Below are 11,678 nucleotides of genomic sequence, written 5' to 3' on the forward strand. Positions count from 1 at the left end.
GCTGCTGCCTGGTGATGGCTGTTCTCCCCTAGGTCGGCCTCCCTCAGGGTGAGAGGCTGTGCTTGTTCACCCTGGACCCTCTTACTGAGCCCTGACCAGTGTCTGTGCAGAATGAATGGGGGAATGAATGAATGATGGACAAGGCACAACAGGGAAGCCTGATGTGAAGGGGAGGGAGACTAGGACTATAACTCAGGAGACCTGGCTCCTCCTCCCAGCCCTGCCTCAGCTTGCTGTGTGATTTCAGACCCATCACTGCTCTGATCTGAGGCCCTGTTTGTTACACGGCAAACACAGTAGCGTCCAAGGCCTCATCTGGCTGTGACTGTGATAACACTCTGTTCCTACTGCATCAGGGGGTGTGAGTTGGAAGGAATCTCATTCATGCTGAGCCCATCCTCCTTGTTTGAATGATGGGGAAACTGAGGCCCAGAAGGGGGAGGGCCGGCTCAGGGTCTCTCGGTACATTGGTGGCAGAGCCTCACTTGGGGCCCATGTGCTGGCTCTCAGTTCTGCTCTTCTGGGCTTTGGCAAAGGATGCTGCACTCCCAGTGTCCCGGAGGGGCTGCCTCTAAGGAAATCTTGGGTGGGTGGGAGCTCCCTGGGGTTGGGGCTGTCTAGGACTGGGGTACTTCGGGGTTCAGGCCCCTCAGGGCTGGGGCTCTCTGGAGCTGGGACCAGGACTTTCCTCTGTCTCACACTTCCCAGGACCCAGGACCCACCAAGGGAGAGGACAAAGAGAAGGATCACTCTGAAGTGGTCACACATCCAACTGGGGAGGTCTTTGTGTGTGGGTGGGGGGTGCACAAAGTCAACCTGAGGTCAGACCCTGTTCAGCTTAATTATTCATTAACCATGGAGCACAGGCAATGAGTTAATGAGCAGCACCTGGCTGGGGAGGGGCTAGGGGGAGCAAATTCCTCTCTGGAGGGAGGGCAGGGAAACCTGTCAATCAGCGGTTGGTGGAAAAGCTTTTCATTCATTCATTCGTTCACTTACTCATTCATTCATTCCCTTCTTGCTCTGTACCTATCAATGAGCAAGGCCCTGGAGATCCAGCTGGATCTGGTAGGGGGACAGAGCAATAGAGACAAGGACAGTCCAGTGTGGTCAGTGCTACAGCAGGGCCAACACAGGATGGGGTCTGAGGAGCTCAGAGGAGGCCCACAGGCCAGTGTTGGTGGGAATCAGCAAAGGTGCTTGGAGGTGAGTTCCCAGAGGAGACTCGAAGTTCTCCCATGCCTGGGCACATCCCACTGGCTTGGTGTAATGTGGGGGGCCTTGTCAACCCCTAAGCCCCTCATTCTCCAGCTCAACTTCTGTAACATTCCTCACTTCCTTAATGCTGGTGTTATCGTGTCTACTTCTATCCCTGCTTTTCTTTCACCGTGAGACAAACTGGGGGATTTCCTCAATGGGCCACGGCCACCTGGCAGGCCCTCTCCCCTCTCCTCACCCTCAGGCAATATCTGTGGAATGAATAATGAGGAAGGGGCTGAGGGACTTGAAGAGCAGGCTGGAGGAGGAAGGGAGAGAGGACAGAGTCCAGAGGGAAGGAGAGAGGCCATGGGAGGGCAAGAAGGGGGTGGGAAGGAGATGGGTTCTCAGGGTGAGCGGAGGCAAGAAGAGACAGAAACGAAGGGTGGGGGACCCAGACTGAGCACCAGGAGACTTGGGGAGCAAGGCAGGGACCTGGCAGGGGGTAGGGTGCCTCCTGGGAAATGTGGGCACCAACCTTCCAGCGGGGACATTTCAGAACACAGGTGGATTCAATTGTTGGGAAGGGCCTAGGAGTTCTCGGGGATGGGGGAGCAGGTGCTTGCGTATGTGCCTGTTTCATGTGGGTGTACCTCTTCGTGTGCCGCTGGGTGTGTACCCCTGAGTGTGCATGATTGTGTTTGCGACTGTGAAAGTTGCGGCGTCCCTCTGTGTGTTGCTGGGGGTTGGGGGCGTCACTGTGTGTGCTCCTAGGAAGGAGGAACCGAGGAGCACGAGGCTGGTTCCCCAGCTCCTGCCCGCTGGGTGGTCTCTCCCTCTCGGGGAGGTCTCTAACAGGAGCCGGGCCTCTCCTCTCCCCACGCCCTCTGGAGTCTGCAGGCTGCAGCCTCACTAATGGCCCTCCGCTCCCTAATTTTTCTGGCTCTGAGATGGAGGAGCCCTGGGGCCAGCCCACAGCCTCGATATCCCCATCCGCACCCACTTTCCGTCCCTGTTGGGAAGCTTTGGATAAAGGTGGCTCTGACGGAAACCCCACCCCTCCGCGCTGGGCAGTTCCTAGTCCCTTGCCCCAGCGCCTCCACGTTTGAGAGCCACCATCCCGCCGCTGGATGCCTCGGGGTGGGCAAGGGGAGATTTGGCGTCGAGCCCCCCGGCCTCTGTCCTGGCCTCACTGGGGCAGCCTCCATCATTGAGGGAGGCTCCTGAGGCCTTCCTGGCCGGGTTCCCCGGCTGGGGGGCTGAGTCGATCCTGACTGGGGTCCCCCACCCTGGTCAGAACTGGGGGAGAAGGCTAGGGGAGAGGGGCGCCGGGCCTCCTGCCGCTCGGGCCCAGCCCAGCCCCAGCTGGGCCCGGAGGCTGGACGAGGAGGGGCAGGGTGGAAACCGTGCTCCCCAACCCCTTCGGGACTGTCCAGGTGGCGGCGGAAGCAATTCAATGGCAGCTTCGGGCAGGCCCCTCTCCACTCCCGACAAAGGCCCGGGCGTTGGCGGGCAGGGCGTGTTTGTTCAGCTCTCCCGGGTGGGGGGCAGGAAGCAGAATTTCAAAGCGGTTTCACCCTTTGTTACCCCCTTCTCGGCCCCACCCCCACGCCCCAGGCTGCATTCCAGAAACCGAGGGGGTCCTGCCCCGGGAGAAATCCGCTTAACCGGAGGCTCAGGTTACAGCCGAGCTGCGGGCAGGAGCCGGCCCTTTCCAGGCAGACTTGGGAGGGCGGGCTCGAGCCTGGGGGCTGTGGGTCCCAGCCTTGCAGGCGGGCGGGGAGAACGGTGGCCAGACCCGGCCGGATCCTTGCTTGAGAGCCGGAATTTCCGTCTTTTTCCAGGAGGGTCAAGGGAACGTTTGTTTTCTGTTCTGGATCTCGGTGTTCTGACTGTAGACTGAAGCTTTCTGGGAGTTCCTAGTTTGGAGGAAGTCGTGTGAGGTGAAATGGGGCTCTTTCTTTCTGTGTATTTGCAGGTCAAGCAGTATTTCATTTTCAGAACTTTATTGAGGTGTAATTTACATTCAGTAAAATCATTAAAGTGTACAGCTCCACGGCTTTTTACATTCGTCTACATTCTGTGACTGGCCCCCCTGAGCAAGATCTAGAACATTCCCAGGGCCCCAGAAAGTTCCCTTGTGCCCTTTTCTATTCAATATATCCATCCCAGACCATAGATTAATTTTGCTTTTTCACATAAATAGAATCATGTGGATGTCCTTTTTTGTTTCTGACTTCCTTTGTTAAGCAAATTTTGAAATCCACCCCAAAATTTGCATTTATCAGTGGCTGTTCTTTTTCATTGCTCAGTAGTATTCCATTGTTGTTTGGATAAATTCTCCTGTCAATGGCCAGTTGGGGTTGTTTCTAGTTTTGGGCTAGGACGAATGAAGCTGCTATGAACAACTGTGTTCCTGTGCTTTTGTGGAGGAGGAGGAACTTGGGGTAATTTTTTTGGCCACTCCCGCATTCTCTGTTTGGAGCATCCAGAGACACAGAGCCTTGAGCCAGCTTTTCCTCCTGCCTGGACGCTCAGCCCTCTGACCTTGGCGTGGCCAGCTCCTTCTCATGGTTCAGATCTCAGTTTAAATATCACTTTCCCAGATGTTTTCCACTCCTTATGCCTGATTTCGTTCCTCAGTTTTGCTTTTGTGCACTTACGGCTATTTGTTTTCCCTCTGAGACCCCCACTGAAAAGGCTCTGGTCTCTGAAGGTAGCCACTTCCGCCCCTCGTATCCCAAGGCCCCGCACAGGGCCTGGCACGAGTGCTCAGCCAGGCTTTGTGGCTGCATCTGTAGGCATTTGTAGGACCTTGCTCAGAAGTGCAGTCTTCAGGGGCTCCCACCAATTCTCCCTGGGAGACTGGGGGGGGCCCCTGCATAGCAGGGAGGGGGGGGGGGCCTGACTCAGAACCTTTCCTATCCTTTGGCTAATGGTTTGCCAACAGTGTTGTGCCTCAAGGGTGAGGGGAGGGCGGTGAGGGGAGGGTCCATCCATGCCCCCATTCCTGCCCCAGCCTGAGCTGCCAACACTTCGTTTGTGTGATAAATTTAGATATAGAAGGAAAGCCTACAGGCTGAGAAAGGAGTTTTGAAAACTACTGCCTGGGTGATGGGGAGCCACTGAGGACTTAAGAAGGGGAGTGACATGGAGATAACCAGTAGTGACAAACTACCCTGGACCAGTAGACAGAAGGGCTGGACTTGATCATCATGCCACCTTCAGCCTACCATGGGCTGGGAAATGGCAGCGCTTATGTATAAGGTTGCTTTATGCTGAGACCAGAGTGGAGAAAGACCCCCAAGGGCATGGAGCTGTGCAAGTTCAGTGCGTGAGATCAGTGGGTAAGAGTGAGACAGCAGGGAGCAGCCCCCCTGCTTTGAACTAGGAGGCATACCCTGACAAAAGGCCTTCAAATGAAAAGCGAGCGTTTGGACCAGCTTTTAACCCCTTCCCACAAGCACTCCGGCATCATCTGGGAGCCCTGCTCCTGAGCTCTGCCGGGTCGCTGAGGTTGAGCACTTGGGCTGCAGGACAGGAGCAGAGAGAGAAAGGGACCTGCCCGCTGTCACCCAGCTGGTTAGAGGCAGAGACGAGATGAGAAGCAGGGGCCTGAATCCAGATGGAGCTGACGGCCCTCCACCGCTCCGTTCCGGCTCCTAGGAGCCAGGCTGGTGTGGCACACTGTCTCAGTGGGCGCCTCCTGTTTACTCCCTGACCTGCCACCTGGGCAGGGGTGCCAAGGCAGAGGCAGGTGGACGTGGAGAGGCTCTGCCTGCCTCCCTGTGGGGCACTCGGAGGAGGGCTGGGCCTTGGGGTGGGGCAGGAAGCTACAGATGGGTCAGCGGCACCATCTGCACATTCAGATGTTTACATGCCAGGGGGGATACCCACTGGTCAAGGTAGGCCCAGGCCTGCCCTTGTGTGCCTCGCAGCGGGGGGGAAGCAGCCGCGCAAACCGACAGCTACCGTCCAGTGCTGCTATGGCCCTGCAGTGGGGGCCACTGGGCCTAGGGGAGCACCGAGGACAGGTGGAGAAGGGGAGAAAGAAATGAGAGAAGGAGGAGGGGGGCCTGGCTCTCCCAGGTCAAGAACAGCATGGGCCAAGGTTCCTGGAGAGCTGCGGGTCAGTCTGGGCGAGGCCTGGTGGGTTCGGCAGGGCTGGGTTCTCCAGGCACAGGAGAGGCTGCACTAGGCCAAAGGTAACTCCAGAGAGACTTTTTTTTTCCTTTGAGAGAAAACGAGGACTTCATATGTGGGAATCAGATGCTCCACCACTGAGCTATATTTGCTCACCAATGAGAGCAGGTTTTTTCATTTATTTGCTTGGTTTGTATTTAGGAGGTACCAGGGATCGAACCCTGGACCTTGTATGTGGGAAGCAGGCGCCCAACCACTTGAGCTACCTCAGCTCCCTTTCATTCCATTGTAGAGCTTCTCACCTCCTGCTCACACCAGCATGCCTGAAGGAGGGGAGTGCTTGTGTAAAATCACTGTTTGTGATTAGAGCCCAGCACTCTGCCTTTTAACTGCCATCCTGCTGTAACAAATGTCCACATACTTGGTGGCTGGTACAATGCAAATATTCTCTCATGGTGCTGACCAGAGGCCTGCTGAGTCTTATGGAGCTAAAGTCAAGACGTTGGCAGGACTGGTTCCTTCTGGAGGCCCTCGGGGAGAATCCACCCCTGGCCTCTTCCAAGCTTCTGGTAGCTGCCAGCACGCCTCGGCTTTGTGGATACATGACTCCAATTTCTGCCTCTGTGGCCACATCGCCTTCTCCTCTTCAGCATCAAATCTCCTTCTGCCTCTCTCTTATAAGGTCATTTGTGATGACATTTAAGGGCCACCTGAATAATCCAGGATAATCCTCCCATCTCAAGACCCTTACCTTAATCACAACTGCAAAGTTCCTTTTGCCCTATAAGGTCATATCCAGAGATCCCAGGGATCAGGACTGGGTATCTTTGGGAGACATTACTCAGCCTGCCACATCCTCTGGTGGTCTCCATTCTGGGAATCCTCGGTCTGAAGGTTTGTTTATTTAACTGATGGCTCCTCTCCCAGGTCTATAGAAATGGGACGTCATTCAGTATGCACTGAGCATAGCATCATGGAGTACCCATTCCATACAGGCCGGGTGCTGGATGCTGGGGACACCTACCTGAGGTGGACCCAGCCCCCCACCCTCTGAGCTATTAGGCTCCTGACCTCTCTGGGCCCTAAGACTAATGACGGTCTTAGTAAAAGAGGACAAAATACTCTCCTTTTTGAGGAACATGGTGCCTCCCCAACATCCACTTAGGGCTGGGAGGAAGGCCCTTGCTTCTCCTCCTGCCTCCGGGAAGGCTGCAGGTGCACACCCCACCACACCCCTCTTCCCTAAGGATTAGGCTCTTGCAGAAACAGAGAAAGCACCAACTTGGAGGCCCACTTTACCCTCTGGGCTTCCTGTTATGTGAACCAATACTTTTCCTTATTGCTTCAGCCTGCCTGAGTCAGAGTTCCCGTTTCTTGCAGCCAAACACGCCCTTGCTGATGCAGTGTGTGGTGAAGGCAGCCAGTCACCCAGCTGTTCTCCCCTGTGCGGCCCGAAGGCCATTCAGACTCCCGTCTCACCCTCTCTTCCCCATCATCTCCTGCTTGCTTATTAGTCACTCCCCAAACTGCCATCCCTGTCCTTGAGCTCTCCGATTCTTTGTCTGTCCTTCAAGGTCTAGCTCAAATGTTGCCACCTCCAGTGCATCTTCCCAACCTCCCAGGGCAGGAAAAGCACCCGGTTCTAGTCCCACCTCCTTGCTGGGGCCAGGGGTGCCAAGGCTTGACAACGTGATCGGGTGTGCAGAGAGGGCTGTGGTTGGCACTCCTGCTTTACAAATGAGAAGTTAGAAGCTGGCCAGCAAGTGTCTAGACATCAAGCCGGAGGTCTGCCTGATTAACCGCAGCACGGAGCAGCCACCAACTGTGAGAGTCCTCTTTCTCCCTGGCTGGCTTGCCTTTGGCTGCCCTACCCATGAGCATTTTTCAGGCTTGTTTTCTTGTAGCTCCTGCACCTCAGCCCAGGACCGTAGTAGGGGCTGAGTAAATTCATGCTGAGGAAAGGGGCCAAGTGAACAGAATCTCCTTGCTCTTTTTTTAAAAAATTTATTTCTCTCCACCCTCCACCCCCCACCCATCGGCCCAGCTGTCTGCTCTGTGTCCATTTGCTATGTGTTCTTCTGTGTCCGCCTGTATTCTTGTCAGTGGCACCCAGAATCTGTGTCTCATTTATTGTCGTGTCAGCTGTCCATGTGTGCAGCGCTGTTCCTGGGCAGGCTGTACTTTCATGCTGGGCGGCTCTCCTTATGGGGCGCACTCCTTGTGCATGGGGCTCCCGAACGCGGGGACACCCCTGTGTGGCACAGCACTCCTTGCGCACATCAGCACTGCACATGGGCCAGCTCCACACGGGTCAAGGAGGCCTGGAGTTTGAACCCTGGACCTCCCATGTGGGGGGGCGGACGCCCTAACCGCTGGGCCAAATCCGCTTCCCACCTTGCTCTATATTGATGGGCAGAAGTACAAACAGCATCAACGAGAGCTGCCTTGAAAGACGTGCAAATGCCAGGTGCTCAAGGAGGTGAGCATAAGGGGGGAAGGGGGGCGTGGGGCAGGGGCGGCCACAGACCCAACCCCTCACCGCCATTCCTGCTCGCGCCCTGCACAGCAAAACACCCTGCCTCACTTCGGCCAGGTTAAAGCCGCGCCTGCAGCGACACTTCATTTAAGCTGGTAACTGCTACCGTCACTGAATGCTCCCTAGGTGCCGAGACCTCTGCTTGGCGCTCCTTGTCCTGGCCCTCACTGGACGGCAACCTCGTGAGAGGCGCACTATTTATTGTCCTTGCCACACAGAGGGCGCCTCTGAGGCTCAGAGAGGGGAGCGGCTTGCTCAAGGTCGCCTTGCTTGGGAGAGACAGGGACAGGATTAGAATCCAGACTTCCTGGTCCTGACTGAAGCACTTTCCACCGCACACTGCGGCTGCCAGGAAGGACCCACCAAGGAGCCCTCAGGCCTCCCAGGAGAGGAAAGGCCGACCTGGGTTCCAGGGCCTGCTCCCCCGTGTCCCAGCAGGATGGTCCCAGGCAAGGGATTTCACTTTTCTGAGCCTGTTTCCTAATCCGTAAAATGGGCGCAGTACTGGTGTCTAACTCAAAAGGTGTGAGGAGAATGGCAGAGCCTTTCATCAGCTGTGTCCTCTGCTTGAGAAATTCTTCTCTGGCTCTTGAAGGAACTGGCTCCTTCTCACCCTTTAGCTCTCAGTTAAATGCCACCTCCTCAGGGATGTCCCCCTTGATCATTCATAGTAGTTCTCTTCCCGGTGCCCTGCCCACTGGCCGCTATCTCATCAACCTGCTTATTTCTTTCCCAGCCCTCATCCTGGGTCATCTTTGTTTGTCTGTTCGCTCTTTTCTTCACCAGACTGCCAGCTCCATGAGGGTGAGGGCCATGTCTGCCTCCCTCAGTGGTAGATCTGGCACAGTGCCTGGGAAGAAGAGGGGCTCAATAAAAACTTGCTGAAGTAGCAAATATAAGAATGACAGACAATGCACATAAAACAGCATAGTTCCTGGTACCTAGTAAGTGCTCAATAAATGTTAGCTATTGTTCTGACTACAAAGCAGACACAGATTCCAATTTTGAACCCCTCTGCCTGTAACACAGATGCCCCTTTGGGTCACAAACTGAGATCTACTGCTTTGGTGTGAGCAGAAGGTGGGATGGCAGTCAGGGACAGTGGCAACCACGGCAACCGTGGCAAGCGTGCTTTGAGAGCTGTTTCCGGTGGTTGTAGGGGTGGAACAGAGAAGGGCGGCGCTGCTGTGGCTCACGCTGGGAGCGGGGAGATGCCCCTGCTCAGCCTGGGTTGCTCCACCCCTCATTCCCTGCCTACCGCTCTCGAGTTCCTTCCCAGCGGGAGCGCCTGGGAAGACAAGCACCCGCAGGTTGGTCTAAGGTGAGGGTCCTTGTCCAGCGTTCCTGACGCGTCCTCTGCGCTTAGCATCTCCCTGGCGCAGAGTAGGCGTCAGCAAGCGTTTGTGGAATAGATCAATGAACGAGGGCCACGGGAGCACCGTAATGGCTGAGATCTGTAACCTTCCTGAGTCTTATTACTGACCTCTTTGAAAAACCCATGAACGCTTTGAATCTCTCCGCAAATGCGTCCTCAATGTGACACACAATTTCAGCGGCTATATGCGCCCCCCCCCCCCCCCCCCAGTCATCCGTAAAGCCCCTGGCTGCGGGAGAGGAGGTCCCTGAGACCCGGGGGGACGGTGTCACCAAGAAGGACATTAGGGGGCTGGAACTCCCCTCAACAGGCTGGCGAAGAGGGGGGGTGAACGGATCCCCTGTTCTTTGACTTTCTGCTTCCTAGGAGAAGGAAGGGAAATGAGCGTGAGTCGATCTGGCAGGCGGGGGAGAGCGCGGGAAACACAGAGGCAGGAGGAGAGGGAAGAGAGGGGGCTAGTCAGCGAGGACAGGAGAATCGGAGGGGAGAAGGGGGCGTGATGGAGAGGCTCAGCCTTCGGAGGGAAGAGCAGGGCGAGTCGGGGCGAACAAAGAGCGGGCGCGCAGCGAGGAGGCGCAGCGGCGCCGGCGGGAGCGGGGCCGGGCCGCCCGGCCGCCCGGGCAGTCTGCTTTGCTGTCAGCCGCCGCTGATTAACGGGCCGCCTTCCAGCTCCGAGCGCGCCGCGCCGCGTTCCTGGCAACCCGGCCGCGCGGCTTCCTGGCGGAGGCGGGGCCTGCTGAAAGGTTACATTTGCACAAAGTGCCTCGGCGCAGCCGGCGCGGAGGGGCGGCGGGGAGGGGAGGGGAGGGGAGCGGAGCGGGGTGGGGGGAGCGGCGAGGGGGAGGGGGCGGGGTGGGGGGCGGCGCGGGGCGGCTGGCGAGCCTGGCGGAGGGGGAGCGAGAGAAAAGGCTGCAGCGTTCGGCGCTGCCTGGGTAATGGGAAAATTCCTCCGGGGGCCGAGCAGAAAAATATCAGGTTACACGCCAGCAGCGCACACGGCTTCCCCCGGGGGGAGTCTCCTGCGGCCGCCCCGCCGCCGGGCAGCCGGGCCGAGCGGGCGAGAGGCCTGCGCCCCCAGCGCGCCCCCGTCGCTGCGCCCCAGCGGTCGGCGCACCCTCGCCGGACGAGCGCGCCAGCCGGTGCACCCCAGTCCGAGCGCCCAAGCGCGCGTCCTAGCCCATGCAGCCCGGCCCGAGCGCTCCAGCCGGTGCCCTCTGGGGCGTCGTCTGGCCTTCACAGCTCCCCTTCCCTACCCCAGAAGGCGGGCGCAGGGTCCCCGCTCTCCCGGTGTCCGGCCCTCCCTGCTGGCGGTTCTCCTCTCCCCAGGAGGGCGGGTGTGTGGCCCGAGCCAGGCCCTGCAGGGATGGCTGCCCTTCGATCGCGTTCGCTCTGACTTGGGAAGAGGGACTGCCACTTTGCGCCTGCCCTCTCCTTCCCTTCTGGCCCGCCGGGTCTGCCCAGCGCTCCTGGGATTGGGCTGATGCCGGAGGCACCCAATTACATGGTATAAACAGGGTCCCTCCGCCCTTCCTCTTTGCGTCACTCCCTTGCTCCCAGACCTTCCACGGCTCCCTATTACTGCCTCTGCCTTTTAGTTTACACCCTTGGGTGCAGTCCAGCGTGGTGGCGGTGGGGCAATGTAAATTCTCCAGCACCTTGGGACGCCCCTTTTTCATTAAGGCTGTGGGCTGAAGTGCGCCCCACCAGGCAGCTGTCCACCCTATGAGCCTCCTTACCCTTTCTCTCATTGAACTGGCTGTCGGTGGACCCCATATTCATTCGAAGCCATCCAGATACCAAGCAGCTTCAGGGTCCTGGAGGGAACCTGGACTGAAGTAGAAACAGCCCCTGCCCTTAGGGAACTCAGGTTCCGGCAGGTGGAGGCTGCCCAGTTAAGGAGGTTAAGAGCTGAACCCTGGAGTCAGGTGGATTTGGGTTGAAATTCTGTAAGTCCTTAGGCAAGTCACGCTTTGAACCTCAGTTTGTCCAGCTGTCAAGTGGGTTATAATAGCAGTAAGAGCCACTTCATGGAGTTTAGCTGGGAGGATTTAAGGAGATAATACCAGTAACTCCTGGCATAGTGCACAGTGGCGCTCACTAAATAGGGAACATTATTACTATTAGGGCTATAAAATGAATCTACAAATAACTGGAGCCCAGGGTAGGTCAAGAGACTCGCAACCAAAGAAGCATAAGGGATCAGAAGGCAGGGGGCTTGGGGGAGGGGGTGCTGGTGGGTGTATCACGGCACTCCATGCACAAACACTTACAAAGGCCCAGGCTGGGCCAAGCAAGGTCAAAGCTGCAGCTCTCCTTTCTTAGGTCAAGGGAAGCCAGGCCTCTGGGCTCAGGAGGCTGTGACCCTGGAGGGCTGTGACCCTGGAGGGCTGTGACCCTGGAGGGACTACCCACTACCTGGCTGTGACA

At 57.4% G+C, this 11,678-nt stretch overlaps 1 long non-coding RNA gene across 1 annotated transcript in view; it reads left to right on the plus strand.

Moving 5' to 3' along the window:
* Nucleotides 1-7,637: 7,637 nt before the first annotated feature.
* Nucleotides 7,638-11,678, plus strand: part of LOC131279494 (uncharacterized) — a 28,122-nt gene continuing 24,081 nt past the window's right edge. The window contains exon 1 of the long non-coding RNA XR_009186873.2: nt 7,638-9,197. This is a non-coding gene — a long non-coding RNA (uncharacterized lncRNA). The remainder of the gene's footprint in view (nt 9,198-11,678) is intronic.

This window comes from Dasypus novemcinctus, chromosome 8 (assembly GCF_030445035.2).
Source record: "Dasypus novemcinctus isolate mDasNov1 chromosome 8, mDasNov1.1.hap2, whole genome shotgun sequence".
In the NCBI taxonomy this organism is placed as follows: Eukaryota; Metazoa; Chordata; class Mammalia; order Cingulata; family Dasypodidae; genus Dasypus; species Dasypus novemcinctus.